This window comes from Callithrix jacchus, chromosome 1 (assembly GCF_049354715.1).
Source record: "Callithrix jacchus isolate 240 chromosome 1, calJac240_pri, whole genome shotgun sequence".
NCBI classification, from domain to species: domain Eukaryota; kingdom Metazoa; phylum Chordata; class Mammalia; order Primates; family Cebidae; genus Callithrix; species Callithrix jacchus.
The window spans coordinates 195728061-195747899 of record NC_133502.1 but is presented as its reverse complement, the minus strand read 5'-3'; the positions used below and the strand labels follow the sequence as shown (position 1 = coordinate 195747899).

Below are 19839 nucleotides of genomic sequence, written 5' to 3'. Positions count from 1 at the left end.
ATCGGGAGCATTGGGGCTAGGCGTGCCCTGCTTTTGGCTTGCCCCTAAATTGAAGTTCCTACTTAATGTAGACAATGATGGTCTGTTGCTTTCTGTGATATTAAGTGTTCAGTTTTTCCTCTGGTAATGTCTCAGTAGCCTGAGTTCACCAAGCAAAAGGTCTCCAGGGACAAGCAAGAGAAGCCAGGGGTTGTGTTGCATTTTTTGGTGTGCTTTTCAAGTGTGTGAGCTATCTTCAGACTGGGTAGTCTGGGGACCCGTTTTCCCACAGAGCTAGGTTTATTCATTAGAGAAATTAGCATGTTGCCTTGTTGCAGGATGAATAAACAAGTTTTTTAAAAGCCCTCTGTGTTGAGCCCACACTTCATACCTGTCACTGTCTCCCAGGCTGGAATGCAGTGGCCTGATCTCAGCTCACCACAACCTCTGCCTCCCGAGTTCAAGCGACTCTCCTATTCTCCTGCCTCAGCCTCCTGAGTAGCTGGGACACAGGGGCTTACCGCCATGACAAGCTAATTTTTTTCATATTTTTAGTAGAGTCAGGTTTTCACTATGTTGGCCAGGCTGATCTCGAAATTCTGACCTCATGATCCGCCCACCTCAGCCTCCCAAAGTGCCAGGATTACAGGTGTGAGCCACCACACCCGGCCCATTGCAAGTATATTTGTGTCGTATCAAGAAACCCACATTGTATTGTATCAAGAAACCCATATTGAAGCTCTCAGACCAGAGCGTTTGTGAGCCACTCCTGGATTTTGGATGAGGGATGGATGGGCTCAACCTCTTTTAATTCCTTCAGTGAATCTCATGAGATTTAAAACAAACTTTTACTTTAGGTTCAAGGGGTACATGTACAGGTTTGTTACATGGGCATATTGTGCAATGCTAAGTTCTGGGGTATGAATGATCCCCAGCACCTAGATAGTACCCAATAGGTAGGTTTTCAGCACTTGCCCCCTCCCCGCTACCTTCTGCAGCATCCCAGTGCCTATTGTTCCCATCCTGATGTCCATCTGTACCCGATGCTTAGCTCCCACTTATAAGGAAAACTATGTGGTATTTGGTTTTCTGTTCCTGCTTAATGTGCTTAAGATATGGCCTCCAGATGTATCTGTGGTCCTGCAATGGACATAATTTGATTAGATTTTATGGCTGAGTAGTATTCCATAGTGTATATGTACCACATTTTCTTTATCCTAATCCACTGTTAATGAGCATCTAGGTTGATTCTGTATCTTGCTCTTATGAATAAAACATACAGGCGCAAGTGTCTTTTTTTTTTTTTTTAGAATGATGTATCTCCCTTTGGAGATATGCACAGTTATGGGATCGCTGAGTTGAATGGTGGTTCTTTTCTAAGTTCTTGGAAAAAATCTTCAAACTGAAAAAACTTCAGCCACTTTCCACAGTGGCTGAATGAATTTACAAACACACCAACAGTGTATAAGTGTTCCCATGTCTCTACAGCCTGACCAGCATGTTATTTTTTTGACTTTTTGCTGATAACCATTCTGACTGGTGTGAGATGGTATCTCATGATGGTTTCAATGTTCCCTACTCTAATGATTAGTGATGTTGAGCATTTTTTTCAAGTGTTTGTGGAGGCTGATTGTATGTGTTCTTTTGAGAAGTGCCCATTCGCATCCTTTGCCCACTTTTCCATGAGGTTGTTTTTTGCTTATGGATTTGTTAAAGTTTCTTGTAGATTCTGGATATTAGACCTTTGTCAGATGCATAGTTTGTGAAGAATTTTTCCCATTCTGTAGGTTGTCTGCTTACTCTGTTGAGTTTCCTTTGCTGTGTAGAAGTTCTTTAGTTTAATTAGGTCACACTTGCCAATTTTTGGTTTGGTTGCAACTGCTTTTGAGGACCTAGTCATAAGTTCTTCCCCAAGGCTGATATCCTGAATGGTATTTCCTAGGTTTTCTTCTAGAGTTCTTAAGGTTTGAGGTCTTGCATTTAAGACTTTGATTCAGAAATAAGCTGGATATAAAGACAAGACTCAACCATATTCAAGAGACTGGTCTCACATGTCATGACATCCACAGGCTCCAAATAAAAAAATAAAAACGTATCTACCATGCAAACAAACAAACAAAAAAAAAGCAGGAGTCGCTATTCTCTCTCTCTCTCTCTCTCTCTCTCTCTCTCTCTCTCTCTCTGACAGTATCTCACTCTGTTGCCCAAGTTGGAGTGTAGTGTTGTAATTATGGGTCACTGCAGCCTTAACCTCCTAGGTTCAAGTGATCCTCCCACCTCAGCCTCCCAGTATCTGGGACTACAGGTGCACACCACCACACCTGGCTGATTTTTGTACTCTTTGGTAGAGATGCATTTTCATTGTGTTGCTCATACTGGTCTCAAACTGAGCTCAAATGATCCACCTACCTTGGCCACCCAAAGTGTTGGGATTACAGGCATAAGCCTTTGCATCTAGCCCAGGAGTTGCTATTGTTTCTTTCTTTCTGTTATGAAATGGAGTCTCACTCTGTTGCCCAGGCTGGAGCAAAGTGGCTTGATCTTGGCTTACTGCAACATCTGCCCCCTGGGTTCAAGCGATTCCCCATGCTTAGCCTCCCGAGTAGCTGGGATTATAAGTGTGCACCACCACGCCCAAATACAAAATAAAATGTTTGTATTTTTACTAGAGAAGAGGTTTCACCATGTTGGCCAGACTGGTCTTGAACTTCTGACCTCAGGTGATTCGCCTGCCTCGACCTCTCAAAGTGCTGAAATAACAGGCTTGAGCTGCCACACGTGGCCAGGAGTTGCTATTCTCAAACTTGATAAAAGAGACTTTAAAACAATCAAAATTAATTAGGACAATGAAGGCCATTGCATAATGATAAAGGGTACAATCCAACAAGAAGACTTAGTTTTCCTGAATACATTTGCACCCAGCAGTGGAGCAACGGGATTCGCAGCTACTTGGAAGGCTGAGAGGGGAAGATCCCTTGGGTCCGGCAGGTTGAGGCTGAGGCTTCAGTGAATCGTGACTGCACCACTGTACTTCATCCTGGGCGACAGTGAGACCCTGTCAAAAACAACAACAACAACGACGACAACGACGACGACTAAGAGCTTCACAGGGGGAGGTCCACTTGCATAGGTTGGGGAGTTCCTGCTCCCTGATGTCTCACAACCCACCCTTCTACCTAGACTGGCCTGGGCTGATGCTGACCATGAGGCAGATCATCCTGCACTGTGCACTGTGACTGGCAGGGGGCGCCAAAACTGGCTTTTCTTTTCTTTTCTTTTTTTTTTTGAGACAGAGTTTCGCTCTTGTTACCCAGGCTGGAGTGCAATGGCGCGATCTCGGCTCACCGCAACCTCCGTTTCCTGGGTTCAGGCAATTCTCCTGCCTCAGCCTCCTGAGTAGATGGGATTACAGACACACACCACCATGCCCAGCTAATTTTTTGTATTTTTAGTAGAGACGGAGTTTCACCATGTTGACCAGGATGGTCTCGATCTCTTGACATTGTGATCCACCTGCCTCTGCCTCCCAAAGTGCTGGGATTACAGGCATGAGCCACCGCACCCGGCCCATATGTCTTCTTTTGAGAAGTGTCTGTTCATGTTCTTTGCCCATTTTTTAATAGAGTTATTTGGTTTTTTTTCTTGTAAATTTAAGGGTTTTTTTTTAGATTATTATTATTTTATTTTTATTTTTATTTTTTTTTTGAGACGGAGTTTCGCTCTTGTTACCCAGGCTGGAGTGCAATGGCGCGATCTCGGCTCACCGCAATCTCCACCTCCTGGGTTCAGGCAATTCTCCTGCCTCAGCCTCCTGAGTAGCTGGGATTACAGGCACACGCCACCATGCCCAGCTAATTTTTTTTTTTTGTACTTTTAGTAGAGACGGGATTTCACCATGTTGACCAGGATGGTCCTGATCTCTTGACCTCGTGATCCACCCGCCTCGGCCTCCCAAAGTGCTGGGATTACAGGCATGAGCCACCGCGCCTGGCCCTTTTTTTGTAGATTCTTGATACTAGACCTTTGTCAGGTGGCTAGATTGCCAAACTTTTCTCCCATGCTGTAGATTGTCTGTTTGCCTTGATAATAGTTTCTTTTGCTGTTCAGAAGCTTCTTAGTTTAATTAGATCGCATTTGTCAATTTTGTTTTAATGCAATTGCTTTTGGTGATTTTTGTCATGAAATCTTTGCCGGTGCCTCTGTCCTGAATGGTATTGCCCAGATTTTCTTCTACGGTTTTTAAAGTTTTGGGTTTTACATTTAAGTCTTTAATCTAGCTTGAGTTAATTTTTGTGTGAGGTGTAAGGAAGGGGTCCAGTTTCAATTTTTCTCCATATGGCTAGCCACTTCTTCCAGCACCACTTATTAATAGGGAATCCTTTCCCCGTTGCTTATTTTTGTCAGGTTTGTTGAGGATCAGATGAATTAACCCACTCTTCTACTAAAAAACAACAACAAAAAACCTCTAGTAAATGTGCATATTTCCTAATGAGTGCTGATATGACCATATCCCCTAGTTGTGATATCCAGTTTTTTGTTCATTTCTATAATGTGTCACTTACCTTTTTAATGTTTTCTAAGCCTCAGTTATTTAATGTTCAAGAATTTCCCAGGCATATCATATTTTGTTTTTTGTTTTTCCAACTATCTTTGTAACAGTCTGGGTCCAGTCAGGAGATGGGAACCCCAGGAGGGAGCATTATATTAAACAGAATTATTAGGTACGATGAGAGAGTAACTGGAGGAGATGGAAATTCTGTGTGGTATTGTGGGGCACAGGAGCAAGGGCATACCTGGGAGAGTTTCAGGGAAGAACCAGCTTGTTAGGGAAGGTGTGGTTCAGCGGGAGAGCAGGGACAGCCACTGGTTCAGGCAGGCCAGCGCTGGTCTGGAGGTGCTGTTGGTCACAGTTGGCCACCCTCTGGAGTGCAGGCTGGGGAGCAGCAGCTTGAGGTGGACTGCGGTGCGAGTTCGGGCACCAGCATGTCCAGAGGTGCCAGATGTGCAGAAGGAAAGATTGCTCAGTGCAGGTCTTCCCAGACCATGGAGGTTACGCGGGGTTTGTCGAGGGAGTCCAGAGATGGCGGGCCATGTAGAGCTCTGGGTTCCAGGCCGAACAGGTGGCCCGAACAAGGCTGCAGGTTGCAGAACTAGTTGCTTCTGTGGCCTGAGCCGGGAACCGCGGGAACCCTTTTCCTTCTCCAGTGTTCGACCATCACCCTCTGCCCAGAAAGCTTAACATCGTGCTCTCTCTAAAGGAGAAACGCTTAAGGGAATTCCGTTGTTTATTCGGAGAAGATATTGAAGGATGCATTCAGAATTGGGAGGCAATAAATTGATAACTGACACAAGCTTTTTGTCCTTCCTTTATAATTGTCCATTGTATTTAGTGGTATAGCCAGTATGGATTCTTTGTAGAATGTCACATTTCTTTTGTGGCCTAATACCGCATAGGCAGTTTTGGTTAAAACTGTCCATGGGTGCATGGGGGCGTGTGTTTATAACCTCTCCCTTCTCTACTTTTTGTTAGGTACTGGGTTCTAAATAAATCTTATTAGTTGTTATTTCAATTTTTGTATTGTCTTATTTTTGTCTGGTGAATTTGATTTTAATATCTATGAATATGGCTGCTAATGTCACCTTTTATTATCATTATTTGCTTGGTTTGTATTTTGAAGCTATGTCGTGAAGTTGATAAAGGTACATGATGCTCTTGGTGGATTATTTTTGTTAATGGAAATTGTTCTTTTTGTGCCTTTGCATACTTTGTTGTTTACATTCATTTTGTCTGATTAATATCGCCATATGAGCCTTTTTATTGGCACCTGTATAGTGTATCTTTTCCTATACTTTCATTTTTAGCGGTTTCTGTACCATTTTTTTCAGTGTCAGCAAAAGAGACTAAGCAACTCATGGTTTAATTTTCTAAAACAATCTGTGTTTTTCAATAGATGGACTAAAAGAGAGTGTAAAGAGCACTGTATCCATTTGCTGAGGCTGCTGTAACTACACACCACAGACTTGGTGTCGGAATCTACAGCAATGTGCTGCCTCACAGTTCTGGAGGCAGGGAGTCCAAAATCAAGGTGCCGGCAGGGCTGGCCTCCCCGGGGCCACTCTCCTTGGCATGCAGGTGGCCTGGCTGCCTCTGCACGTGCTCTTGCCTCTGTGCATGTGTGCCCCTGGGATCTCTCTGTGTACCCCAATTTATCTTCTTTCAAGACACCAGTCGAATTAGATTAGGGCCCACCTGACAACCCAGTTTTAACTTAGTCACCTCTGTATGGCAGTGCCTCCAAATATATCACATTCTCAGGTACTGGGGGTTAGTGAAGGCTTCAGCATATGAATTTGGGGGAACACATCCCTAACAAGCACCTAACTGAATTTTGTTTGGTTTCTGCAGTCTGATCTGAAAATCTCTTTTATTATGTGAATATTAATCCAGTGATACCGGTATGTTCAGACTCCTTTTGACATTTGGGTTTAATTTATCCAGTTGCTTCTGTTTTGCCTCTTTCTGTCTTTTGTTGAGTAGGTTGAGTTTTCTGTTTTTGTTTACCTCTAATGGTTAAGAAATTATACCTTTGATTCCTCAAAGATAAACTTGTATTTTTGTATTGACATCTGTAGTTAATAAATACATCTTCTTCCCTTACAGAATAAAAATATTAGTACACTCTCACCTCTGCTTCCTCCCCAGCCCTCTCTTTCTCCCATGTTGATATAATTTCTGATTTTAGTTCTAGAATACCAGATTAATGAAATGTTTCATAGTCACCCACTTTTTAAGAATAGTAAGGTTTCCGTTTTTTCCTTTCTCGTCGGTGCTGTTCTTCTGGTATTTGTCTTTTAGTAGTGATATATTTTTCTTGAATTATTTTTCTATTTGCATGATGGAGAGTATCTGTATCTTGCCCTCTCGTGAATGATGGTTTCAGTGGATACAAATTCTGACCAAGTTTTTTTTTTCTACTCACAACTTTGGACAAATTTTCCCATTGTCTTTCTGCATCAGTGTTGCTGATGAAAAGTCTGATTTCAGTCTCATTATCTGGTCTTGCTTCTTTGTATTTAATGCCCGCCCCTGCATTTTGAGGATCTTAGGGTTTTCTGTTATCTTTGCTGTGCAGAAAGTACCACATGATGTGCAGCAGAACTGCCAGGTGGTCTTTTAACATCCATCCTCCCACATCTTTCTTCCTTACTGACAAAATCCTAATTCCAAGTGGCGCCTGGCTCTGGAGGTGGCAGCCTGGGCAGCAGACCTCCCAGCTGACCTTCTAGTGTCCTACCTAATCACCCCACTGCTCAGGCCCCTTCTGCCCTGGAGTGTTCCACCTTGAAGCCCCCTTGGAGTCTCTCCCACTTTCCCAGCAGTCCTCTTCTATGCCTACTCTGGGCTGCAATTTCATCCTTCTTGGAATTCCATCTGCCTTCCTGTTGAGTGATTTATAAAGATTCTCATGCAAGTCACTTTTTTTTTCTTAATCTAGCACGGTTTTATGGTTAAAGTAGGCTAACCATTCATAGAAGGGATCCCTTAGGGCAGATATTTTCAAACTCTAAGATACATAATAATTATCCAAGATATTTCATACAAAGATAGATTCCCAGGCCCATCTCCCAGCACATTCAGAAACAGTGTTTTAGTCATTGCTTTGGGTTTCTATCTGCTTCTGAGTCATTTTAAGAAGCAGCAGCTGTAGCTGCTCAGGAAAGGTAGAAAACTCCCAGGTGGAAAGATCTACAAATTTATGCCTAAGTGTTAATCAATGATATCTACTTCAATTTTATTTTTTATAAATTATGAGACCCATCTCCTAAATTATACAGAACTTATTATACAACGTCAGCTTGTGTATGCTGTCGTGAACTAGTGTTTGTGTATGGATGGTAAGAATTTTGCATATACTAGAAGATAGGATGAGTAAATTGATCTCTGATAAGGACCCCCTACTCTGGTGTAAGGAAGATGTGGTGCTTTCAGGAAGAATCTGAGGGAGGGACCCTCTTCCCTTAGCAGGTATGAGTGACAGCTGAGCTTGGGATAGCACAGCACCCATCTCTACAGCTGCATAGGGTCTACCAGGCTACGTTATACGTAAGTTCTGAATCCCAGGACAGGCACAACTACCCCAGGGACGTTGAGGGTGAAGGGCAGGCCTTGCGCAGGATGCTGTCTTGATACTGAGAAAAGGAAGATGGTGTTAACTGCAGAATTTCATGGCCAGGGGTGAGAGTTATGTAGCAGAGGGCTTCTCCTTGAAAGGGCTGTCTAGAGGAAGCGTGTGTAACTCTGGGTAGGATAGGAAGACGTGACACCTCCATGAGAAAAGGGTCTTTGTCTTATTTGCCCCTGTCTCCCCAGTGCCATTGGTTGTGTGTGTCAAAGGGACAGAGTCATTCCTGTGCAGTTGTGAATGGTTAATTTTGTGTGTTAACTTTGCTCAACTCTGATGCCTGGTTGCTTGATCAGAGCAACCAGTTGTCTGGATGTTTCTAGAAGGTAATTTTTGGATAAGATGAACGTAGTAGCCCTTGAGTAAAGCAGACTGTCCTTCATATTTGGAATGGGCCTCATTCGATCAGTTGAAGGCCTTAAGAGCAAAGGCTGAGGTTCCCGGAAGGGGAAGATCTGCCTCCAGACCTCCTTCTGACTCGGAATGGGAAGATTTGCCTCCAGACCTCCTTCTGACTCAAGACGACAATGTCAACTCCTCCTGGGGTTCTCAGCCTGCTGGCCCGCCCTGCAGATTTCAGACTTGTCCGCCTCTGAAGTCATGTGAGCCAATTTCTTGAAATCTGTTTTTATGCTTGCTATTGGTTCTCTTTCTCTGAAAATTCCTGCCTAATAATGTAGTTTTTCATCTGGTGATCCACCTGGCTATTTCATTAGCTTCTGACTTGGGACAGCCTAAAAGTCAGAAGTCATGCGTCTCCTAGACCCTCCATACCCAAAGCACAGCCCTGTGCCAAAATACGCCTTCATGTTAGTATCACTGCCCAGCCCTGTTCATGTAATTCTCTGAGCTCCAGTTCCTGCAAGACTGCGGTGCTCAGCACTTTCATCTCATCGGGTTCTATGCCTCTGAGGCTGTTGCCTCTGAGACCAGATCCTGGACCCTTTCTTTGTGGGCTGCTCCACCCCTGCCATGGAAATCACACAGAAGGTGGATGGTACATGTGGACAGGTCAGACACACTGATTGGCCAGCTGCAGGGTGGAGAGCCTGGGCTCTGCCCACAGCTGTGGCAAGATGGCTCTGTGGTGAGATCTGGCTTTCTTGTGTGCCAAGGAATGGGGGAAGTTGCCATCCTTATCCAAGCTGGGTCACTCAGGGCTGGCCCCTCTGAGCCTGCACTGTGGGGCTCACCCCAGCCTCCGAATGAGAATTAACATACCAACCAGACGCCCAGGTGATCTGTACACGTGCTACAGGTTGCGAAGGTCTGCACTAGACACCTCCAGAAGGACAATCTGGGACCAGGGTTAGACAAGGCCCACATCTCTGCCCAGCCCTCTCCTCTTTGATGTCCTTTCTGCACCTGACACCTCTTCTTGACATTCCCTTTCCTTGGTTTATGTGATAAGACCTCTCTGCCTACAACAGGAATGGTCTTATCCATCTTGTTCACCTACCATGTATTAATATTTCCCTGCCCCTTAAACCCATGATTCAAAACCTGCTTCACCAGCTCTCCAAAGTCAGCCAAGTGAGAGGTTAAGGGCACCGTCTTCCACAAGACTGCCCTCACTTCTGACACCAGCCTCACATTCAGAAGTCCCCAGGGCCATCCTTACTTCTTACCAGATGACTATAATTTCGTGGATTCCTACAACCAATCTTAAATTAGATAATTTGCTAGAATGACTCACAGAACTCAGAACAGCACTGTACTTAACAATGACAGTTTTATTATAGCAAAAATTTACAACCTGGAGCCAGACAGAAGAAGGGACACCTGGGGCAAAGTCTGCGAGGCTTCCAGAGGCAAAGCTTTGGCATCCTCAGAGATGCTTTATCCTCCCAGCATGCAAGTGTGGCAGTAATCAAAGGGCATTGCCAACAAAGGAAGCTCACCTGAGCTTCACTGTCGAGTTTCTATTTGGGATTCCTTATGTAGGCGTGATGCATGATGAATTGAATCTGTGAACTGATCAAATCATCGGCCATGTGGTTGAGCTCAATATCTAGCCTTCCCAGAGGTCAGGCTGGTAGCCTGTGTCTCCTATCTCAAAGCCCCAGCCCTCTAGTAGCTAGTTGGCCTCTCTGGCATGACTAGCCTCCATCCCGAGTCATGTCTTTTGCATAAACTTTGGAACCCACCAGGAATAACAAGGACACTCCTATCACTTGGAGATTCCAAGGATGTAGAGGCTCCCTCCAAGGTTCCAGAAGGCCAGCCAAGTTCTTTATTATATACCAACTGATTGCTGTGACTTAGCGGTTAATGAAAAGTGGGACTTGGGGTTCCTTTAGATTTCAGGCCTGACGCAACCCCTTGGATACAGACCACATGAAATGAAAGTGTTAAGAAGGATGTGTGCATGCTATTTGTTTACTCCGAAGAGTGACCCTTGGAGCCAATATCAGTTTACAGGCTGCCCTGGCTTGCTGGGGCACAGACAGTGAAGAGCATATTCAGAATGAAGGAGGTGTTACTCTAGAGCAGTGGCTCTCCGACTTGCATCAGAATCACCTGGAGATCTTGTTAACATGCAGACTTCAGGGTCCTGCCCCTGAGTCTTAACTGGTCTGGAAGAGAGCCCAAGAGTTGCCCTGTCTGTGGAGTTCCCGGGTGATGCTGATCCTGCTGGCCCGGGGACGGCACTTCAAGAAGTGGAAGAATAGCCTCTGTGGTGGGTGTTTGCTCTTTGGATTCTTGGCCGTAGGTTTTACATTACAATGACAGAATGAGAAGTTTGGCAGGAATAAAGATTACTCCCACCCACAGGCTCCCAGGGAGGTCCCTTCTTCCCTGGGCCCTGGCCTGGTGCCTCTCTGCCCAGCAGCTAGCTGCCATTCAGGTCCGGGGTATCACATTTTGGTTGGTGGACATGTGTGGGCCATTCTTGTGGTGAGGGGTGGCTGCTGCCTCTGCTTGGGCTGCTAGGCCTAGGCCTGGTCACCTGGGGCCACTGCCCTTCCTTCAGTCTTGTGGAGGCTCCACAAGCCAGGCAGCCTCTCTAGTAGCTGGGATTACAGGCGCCTGCCACCATGCCTGGCTAATTTTTTGTATTTTTAGTAGAGGCGGGATTACAAGCAGGAGCCACTGTGCCCAGCTTACATATATATATATATATATATATTTTAGACTGAGTCTTGCTGTGTTGGCAGGCTGCAGTGCAGTAGCGTGATCTCAGCTCACAGCCACCTCTGCCTCATGGGTTCAAGTGATTCTCCTGCTTCAGCCTCCTGAGTTGGTGGTACTGTCGCACACACCATCGTGCCCAGCTAATTTTTATATTTTTAATAGAGATGGAGTTTCACCATGTTGGTCAGACTGATCTCGAACTCGTGACCTCCTGATCCCCCCCACCTCATCCTCTCAAAGTGCTGGGATTACAGACGTCAGCCACCATGCCTGGTCTGCATGCCTTCTCTTCGGGTTCATTTGATCTCTCCTGTGCAAAGTCTCTAATGTTGAACTTAGTCTCTCATGTTTACATTTGCATTTGTTGACAGTGATTTCGGTGTCCCATCCCCCCCCAAAAAAAATAGAGATTGTTAAGCCATTTTATTGTCTATGAGTATTTTCCCTCTAATTTTTCCATTTTTTCAACCTGTGTGCACAGGGTCAAGTTTCCCCCAAATATACACTTACCCTGTGTTTTTTTTCTTGGAGGATTTTGCTTTCACGATTGAATTTAACTGTTTGATTTTTTCTTAAGATTTTCATGTATTGTGCAACAAAGGGGTGCTGTTTCAATCTTTAACACATGACTACCCAGTTTTCTCCACTGTTGTGCTTTCGGTGTGTTTTTGAAAAATGTATCCCCTAATTTTGGGTTATTTGGTTGTCCATTTTGTCCATTCGGTTGTCTATGTTTATGTCAGTGAGTGACTGCTTAGATGACTGTAGGTTTTATCTATCATCCATGTATCTATCTATCTATAATAAATCCTAATCCTGTTTTTTTTTTTTTTTGAGACAGGTTATCGCTCTGTCACCCAGGCTGGAGTACGGCAGTGCAATCATGGCTCATTGCAGCCTTGACCTCCTAGGCTCAAGTGATTCTTCATCCTCGGCTTCCCAAATAGCTGGACTACAGGTATGCACCACCGTGCCTTTAATTTTTTGTACTTTTTGTAGAGGTAGGGTTTTGCCATGTTGCTTGGGCTTCTCTCAAACTCCTGGACTCAAGTGATCTGTCTGCCTCGGCCTCCAGAAATGCCGGGATTATAGACGGGAACCACAGCGCTCAGGTAACCCTGTTTTTTTTTTTTTTTTAAATCGACTTCTGTTTTAATTAAATTGCGGGTTACATGTGAACATTTGATGTCAGTGAGGCTTGTGGCCACTGACCCTGTCACCCAGGCAGTGAGCAGACTGCCAATCAGGTGGTTCTTCCCCCCACACCCCCTTTCTGCCTCCTTTTTTCATCTGATAGTCCCCAGTGTCTATTGTTTCCATCTCGATGTTTGAGTGTATTCACTGTGTAGCTCCCACTCATAAGTGAGAAGAACATGCAGTGTTTGATTTTCTGTTCTTGCCTTGGTTTGCTAAATACAATAATCCCCAGGTCTACCCATGCTGCTTAGGACATGATTTTGTGTTTTTCTTATGGCTGTGTAGTATTTTGTGGTGTGTATGTACCACATTAAAAAAATCAAATCCACTGTTGCTGGTCACCTAGGTTGCTTCCACATCTTTTTCTTATGAATGGCACAGCCATAAATGCATGAGTGCATGTGTCTTTTTAATGGAAGGATTTATTGTCTTTCGGGTAGATACCAAGCAGTGGAATTGCTGGGTCTGATGGTAGTTCTGTTTTAGTTCTTTGGGAATCTCCAAACTGCTTTCCACAGTGCGAACTAGTTTTCACATTCACCAGGAGTGTGGCAGCATTCCCTTTTGTTTGCTGCCTCGCCAGCATGTTGTTTTGATTTTGGAAAAGTGGCTGTTCTGACCAGCGTGAGATGGTGTCTTGTTGTGTTTGTGAGTTGCCTTTTACCGACAATTAGTGAGGTTGTGCAGTTTTTCATGTCAGTTGGTCGCTTGAATGTCTTACATTTTTGTTTTGTTTTTGAGACAGGGTCTCACTCTTGCCCAGACTGGAGTGCAGTTGGGCGATCTCGGCTCACCGCAACCTTTGCCTTCTGAGTTCAATCAATTCTCCTAAACTCAGCCTGCTGAGTAGCTGGGATTATAGATGTGTGCCACTATACCCAGCTAATTTTTGTATTTTTCGTAGAGGCAGGGTTTCACCATGTTGGCCAGGCTGGTCTCGAACTCCTGGCCTTATGTGCCTGCCTCAGCCTCCCAAAGAGCTGGGATTACAGGCGTGAGCCACCATACCCAGACTGTTTGCTTAAATTTCGTTTTTGTGTGTGTTCTTTTGGGATAGAGTCTTGCTCCGTCGCCAGGCTGGAGTGCAGCTGCATGATCTCAGCTGACTGCAACCTCCGCTTCCCAGGTTCAGGCGATTCTCCTGCCTCAGCCTCCCGAGTAGCTGGGACTACAGGCGCACACCACCACACATAGATAATTTTTGCATTTTTAGTAGAGATGGGGCTTTACCATGTTGGCCAGGATGGTCTCAATCTTCTGATCTTGTGATCCACCTGTCTCAGCCTCCCAAAGTGCTAGGATTACCAGCATGAGCCACCATGCTCAGCATGTTTTCTTAAATTTCTTTCCAAGCCGGGCGCGGTGGCTCACGCCTGTAATCCCACCACTTTGGAAAGCCGAGGCGGGTGGATCACGAGGTCTAGAGATCGAGACCATCCTGGTCAACAATGGTGAAACCCCGTCTCTACTAAAAATACAAAAAATTAGCTGGGCATGGTGGCACGTGCCTGTAATCCCAGCTACTCAGGAGGCTGAGGCAGGAGAATTGCCTGAATCCAGGAGGCGGAGGTTGCGGTGAGCCGAGATCACGCCATTGCACTCCAGCCTGGGTAACAAGAGGGAAACTCCGCCAAAAAAAAAAAAAAAAAGTCTTTACAGAAATATCCCCTTATCCCCTACTGTAAAGGTGTACTGCCAGAGGACTGAATGAGACACTTGGGTCCATAGGTCTACTGTGTAATGATGAAACAGGGTATTTAGCACCTCTTTTGCCTTACGGAGTTATTATTCCTTTGAGGTGAAGACATTCAGAATCCTCTTTTCTAGCTTTCTTGAAAACTACATGTAGGCATCTAAGGTCTCTACTTAAATGTAGATATCCCGTGCAATATCCAACAGAATGAAGCTGATGACCCCAGTGCCTTTTTTTTTCAATAGCCCACTGTTTTCTCACAAATCTGTAATGCCCCTGCAAATCTCCTGTCAATGCTGAAGTGGGTTTTTGGGCCCTGTTTTCTGTTCTTCTAACCTTTGTGTCGATTTCTGCAGACACACCACACTGCTCTGATTAATACATTTTTGTCACATTTGGTATTTAATAGTTCAAGCCTCTTCATTTTTCCTGTTAAGAAATTTTTTTCTGTGTTTGAAACTTCATTCCTGTGTATTTCAGTTGCCCATATCTGTATAATGTTTAAGGTGCTGAAAAAAAATCAAGCTATTTTAAGAAGTGTTAGGTGGAAAAAGTTTGCAGAATTGCAGGAAGTCTGTGCTGCTTCTTCCCTTCCCCCCATCCAGTGCTTCGAGTCATGCTCTTACATATGAGAAATGCTGGAAGATAGTAGACAGCATTTTTATACAACACATGCCCAAGAATACACCTGTAACTGCTGCAAACTCTGAGGTAAAAAAGGGAGTTACCTGTCAATGATTAAAATTATATGACTGTTGGCCAGGCGTGGTGGCTCACGCCTGTAATCCCAGCACTTTGGGAGGCCAAGGCAGGTGGCTCACAAGGTCAGGAGTTCGAGACCAGCCTGACCAACATGGTGAAACCCCGTCTCTACTAAATAAAAAAGAAAATAACAAAAATTAGCTGGGCATGGTGGTGTGCGCCTGTAATCCCAGCTACCCAGGACGTTGAGGCAGGAGGCTTGCTTGAACCCAGGAGGCGGAGGTTGCAGTGAGCTGAGTTGCGCCACTGCACTCCAGCCTGGGCAACAAGAGGGAAACTCTGTCTCAAAAAAAATGTAAATACACAATGCTAATATTAACATGAAACCGCAAACAGCCCTGAACATCTAAGGAATCCTGAGAAATACAAAGTAAGTTGGAAGACACAATTCCTGATACTAAATTGTGTTGCAAAGCTGTAGGTAGTCAATATTCCAGTATACGTGGCCCTGATGTGCCACTGTGCTCTAGCTTGGGTGACAGTGACCTGTGTCAACAAAGAAAAAGATCATGAGAAAATCTGAGGGAATCATAGAAGTAATAACTGGTTGTTATCAAACAAGGGGTTTGTTATTTTTTAAAAAAATGAATCTGTTAACAGTGCTAAGCAGCAATAACAACAAAAAATGACCCCAAATTAGGCAGGGACCCTAAATAGACATTTCTGCACAGGGGACGTAACACTGAGCAGCATTGAACCAGGTCCTCAGCATCGCCGTCATCAGGAACAAGCCCCCATCAGGCTCGTATCCAGGTGTCCCTCCCCCGGTCAGGTGGTCATGACTGGAGGGACAGGAGGGGACACATGCTTCCCTGCGGGCAGAGGGGTGAAAGAGTCCCGATATATCCTGATGGCAGGAAGGCAAATTTAAAAATTCATTAATTCCTGGAGGTAGCTGAGATTACTTTTTTCCTCCGTCTTAGGTTTAGACAGATGGCAGCCAAAAACCCAGGTCTGGCCCTGACTCCCACCTGTGCCAGGCTTCCCCCTTCCTCCTGGGGCTTTCCTCTCTCCCCATCTATATAGGAGAGGTTCCCTCAGAAAAAGTCCTCAAACCCTAAAAATACTAAAGTGTGCTATGCTTGCCACCCTCAAAAGCCCTCAGGGAACAAAATTAATGGTCAAATATTAATATAAGAGAAAGAGAAAACCTAGTAAGAAGATAAGAATACAGGGAACGTTCCAGACAACAAGCTTCTGTACTCACAGTGTAGAAAAAAATGCCCCTGAGAAGCTGAGCTGCACGCAGCTCCCACCTAAGCAGTCAGGGCCATAGACAGGAGCTATTTTCTCCCCAGGATGGGGCTCCAAGTCATCCCCCAGCCGCCATGGTATGCCTCAAGTGGGTCCTGAACAAACCAAAGCCACTGTCCTTATTATGGATGCTATGACACGCATGCCATGTAGCGTCTGTGGTGAGAACACACGTGTGTACCATGTGGACACCAGCATTTAAAGTCTGTTTAAGAGTAGCAACTTTTGGCTGGGCGTGGTGGCTCACACCTATAATCTCAGCACTTCGAGAGGCCAAGGTGGGTGGATCATCTAAGGTCAGGAGCTCAAGACCAGCCTGGTCAACATGGTGAAACCCCGTCTCTACTAAAAATATAAAAATTAGCTTGGAGTTGATGGTGCACACCTGTAATCCCAACTACTCGGGAGGCTGAGCCAGGAGAATCTCTTGAATCCGGGAGTCAGACGTTTCAGTGAGATGAGATCATGCCACTGCATGCCAGCCTTGGCGACAGAGCAAGAGTTTATTTCAAAAAAGAAAGGAAGGAGGGAGGGAGGGAAAGGAAGGGGGAAAAAATAGCAACCTCCTGAGCCAGGTGCAGTGACTTATGCATATAATCCCAACACTTTGGGTAGTCAAGGTACGTGGATCATCTGAGCTCAGGAGTTTGAGACCAGTATCAGCAACATGGTAAAAATGCATCTCTACCAAAGAGTGCAAAATTCAGCCAGGTGTGGTGGTGTGCACCTGTAGTCCCAGATACTGGAGAGGCTGAAGTGGGGGGATCACTTGAATCTAGGAGGTTGAGGCTGCAGTGAGCCCTAATTACTAAACACTGCACTCCAGCCTGGGCAACAGAGTGAGCAATAACAACTGTGGTAAGCTCTATGGCAACAGCTCAGCCATGGTGTTAATGCTGGATATCTAATCACAAAATTTTGTTGGTTTGGACACGAGACTAATGCACATGCTCTGGATTCTAGGGTATCCGAAGTGAATGAGAAGCAAGATGAAAGTAGGAAGGGCAGACGAGCACACCGTCTCAGAATTAAGTAGAGGGCTTCTGTCAAACCGTGGCAGAAACATAGCTTCAAACCAAGTGGCATAATTCTGAAAACCAGGAACCTCATCAGCAGTGCCCTGGTGTGCTATGAGCAAGTCTCATTTGGCCTCCCAACCTGGTTTCAAATAGTGTCCCTTAAGTCGAGGCTGATATTAAAACTTAAGCCACAAACTTCATGTGAGCACAGTGTAAAAAGATTTTTGGCTCTTCAGCCATTTCTATATGTTCACCGTCAGCAGCAATACCTAACAATAACAGACAACACTATATAGCACTTTTTAGAAAGAATTAAGACACACTGGCTGATCAGAGGAGTTTCTCTCATTATTATAGTTTTCTGACTCGTGTTTTGAAAGGGGAGGAATTGAGAATAGAGACATATATACGTGTGTGTGTGTGTATTTTTGAGATCGAGTCTCACTCTGTTACCCAGGCTGGAGTTCAGTGGTGCAATCTCGACTCACGGCACCCTCCTCCTGTCGGGTTCAAGCAGTTCTGCCTCAATCTCCCAAATAACTGGGACTACAGGTGCACACCACCGCACCTGGCTGATTCTTGTATTTTTAGTAGAGAGAGGGTTTCACCATGTTGGCCAGACTGGTCTCAAACTCTTGGTCCAAACTGGTCTTGAACTCCTGACCTCATGACTCTCCCCACCCCCATCTTGGTCAAGACTTACCCTCGCTTCCTCCCCGCCCCCTGGCTGTCTTGGCTCAAGACTCCCCCACTCCCTACCTTGGTCTCCCAAAGTCCTGGGATTACAGGCATGAGCCACCACACCCAGCCAGAGAAATATTTTTAAGATGTTGATTCACTTATCCACATATGTACAGGAAACACAGAAGAGAAATAATGAAAAATATAAGGGCTTGTTGAAAAGCAAAAGTATATTTATCAGTGAAGATAGGCTGGGCGCAGTGGCCTACACCTATAATCCCAGCACTTTGGGAGACCAAGAGGATCCTGAGGTCAGGAGTCTGAGACCAGCCTGGTCAAGAGGATGAAACTCCATTTCCACTAAAAATACGAAATTTGGCAGGGCATGGTGGTGGGCTCCTGTTATCCCAGCTACTTGGGAGGCTGAGACAGGAGAGTCGCTTGAACCTGGGAGGCGGAGATTGCAGCAAGCAGAGATCACCACCCAAGTAACTGGGGTTACAAGCGTGTGCCACCATGCCCAGCTAATTTTTGTATTTTTTAGTAGAGATGGGGTTTTGCCACATTGCCCAGGCTGGACAAACTTCTGGCCTCAAGCGATCCACCCACCTCAGCCTCTCAAGGTGCTGGAATGATAGATATGAGCCACCTCGCACAGCTTCATCTGGGGCATTTTGATGTCTGTATATTTTCAGTGATGATCAAATCAGGGTACATAACTCTTCCCTCATACAGGTATTATTTCTCTGTGTTGAGAACATTCAAAATTGTTCTCTTCTAGCTTTTTTGAAAAATACAATATTGTAACCAGAGTCACCCAGCTATGGAATAGGACACTAGAATGAATTCCTCCCAACAAACTGTAACTTTGTTTCCATAACCAATCCCTCCTATCTCCCCTCCTTCCCCCAGCCTCAGGAAACCACTCTTGTACTTTCTGCTTCTTGAAGGTTAAGTTATTGAGGTCATGCAATGTTTGTCTTTTTGTGCTTGGCTTATTTAACGGAATGTTTCCTAGGTTCACTGGTGTTGCCCTAAATGAAAATTGCATTATTTTTTATGGTTCAAAAATACATGGCTCGGCTGGGCGCAGTGGCTCACGCCTGTAATCCCAGCACTTTGGGAGGCTGAGGAGGGTGGATCATGAGGTCAAGAGATCGAGACCATTCTGGTCAACATGGTGAAACCCCGTCTCTACTAAAAATACAAAAAATTAGCTGGGCATGGTGGCGCGTGCCTATAATCCCAGCTACTCGGGAGGCTGAGGCAGGAGAATTGCCTGAACCCAGGAGGCGGAGGTTGCGGTGAGCTGAGATCACGCCATTGCACTCCAGCCTGGGTAACAAGAGCGAAACTCCGCCTAAAAAAAAAAAAAAAAATACACGGCTCTCAGGCTGGCAGCCACAGACAAAACTTCCGGACTTTCTCTAGTTCCACTGGGCCAGAAGAACACAGCGGCTGTGGTCAGAGGCAAACCTGGTCTCAGTGTCCTCTAACGCCGAAAAAGCACAACATGCGAACCACAGACCTGTGGCAAACCTTGGCTTAGGGCACCATCTGGTGCTGAAACAGAAACAGCACTTAGAGGACATCGTAATCAGCCTGCTCAGGATCTCTGGGAGAAAGAACACAAAGAAAGTAGGAATGCAAGATTGAAATATACTGAATCCTTCAATACACAGGCACTGTCATATGCCCACTAGTGTCAAGAACATTTAGGAAACCATGGCCTCAAGACATCGACAACAAAAGCACCACAGAGTGACTCTAAAGGGAGGAAAATGTATAATCTCAGAAGTCAGAATAGCTGTTTTAAGGAAGCTCAGCGAACTGCAAAAAAAAAAAAAAAAATTCATAAATGCATCAATGAAAGTTAAGAGAGATTGAAACAATTTAGAAATATAAATCCTAGAGCTAAAAAAAACCCATAATGAAC

General features: G+C 45.1%; 1 long non-coding RNA gene across 1 annotated transcript in view; it reads left to right on the top strand.

Moving 5' to 3' along the window:
- The window catches only part of LOC144577612 (uncharacterized), a 31898-nt gene that overhangs the window by 796 nt on the left and 11263 nt on the right, over window positions 1–19839 (top strand). Inside the window, exon 2 of the long non-coding RNA XR_013521879.1 lies at window positions 12139–12255. This is a non-coding gene — a long non-coding RNA (uncharacterized LOC144577612). The remainder of the gene's footprint in view (window positions 1–12138; window positions 12256–19839) is intronic.